Source organism: Corylus avellana, chromosome ca7 (assembly GCF_901000735.1).
Source record: "Corylus avellana chromosome ca7, CavTom2PMs-1.0".
NCBI lineage: Eukaryota > Viridiplantae > Streptophyta > Magnoliopsida > Fagales > Betulaceae > Corylus > Corylus avellana.
In genome coordinates this window covers 18,550,878-18,551,823 of record NC_081547.1, presented here as the reverse complement: position 1 = coordinate 18,551,823, position 946 = coordinate 18,550,878, and positions in this window count along the sequence as shown.

Genomic DNA, 946 nt, shown 5'->3' with positions numbered 1-946 from the left:
CTAAGGGCATGGCATATACTCCTTAAGCTATAGATCTCCCTAAGCAACGAGTTAGGCATGGCGTATACTCTAACTCTTTTCTTTTCTAAGGAATTTAGCATGGTGTATACTAAGTTGTTCCTTAGGAAAGCATATACTCTATGGAAATCGATAAACACATGAGGCCTAGGGCATGGGCATATACTCCCGGTTCCCCATGTTGATTAACCCAAGAACCGCGGTGTGGATTCTTTTGTTACTTTTATTAAATCCAGGACTCGGCCATCCAAATTGATTTAACTAACTAGTCCATACCACATGCATATGTTGATCAGGCACACACATATGAGGAATTCATGCAAGCAGGTGTTAATCAAGTTAAATAGCACAACAAGATCATTACAAAGGCGCCAATATTGAAATATTAACTAAACATAACTAGGGCTTCAATCTAGCCCTACTAATTAAATTAGCTACACATAAAATTGATGTTAAACATCTTCATAAAGAAAAGAAAAGAAAGGAAAAGAATAAACCCGAGACTTGAACTTGAAGAGCTCCTCTTCTTCTCCTTACAAAGCATACCTATTCTAGAGGCTTAAGGGTCTATTTATAGGCTTTAGAAGTCCTTGACAAAGTAGTAAACCTAGGGATTTCGTAGGGTTTCAAAACCTATTACAATTGGGAGTTGGAAAACCCTAATATGGAAAGAATGACATCTGGCCGCCATTTGATATGTCTCCTGCGCACGGGTGCGATCGATCGTAGTTCTGCGATCGATCCTCTTCTGTCATGTGCTCGATCGCTCCTGCCATTAATTGTGCTTTGTCTTCTCGGGTACTGTGCTCGATTGCAGTACCCTGTGATCGATCGCAGTTCATAGAGCTCCCAATTTTTCATCTTCTCTCTTTTGAGCCCAAATCATCTAGATTTACTTCATTTTCTTCCAAAAGCCTACAAAAGTATG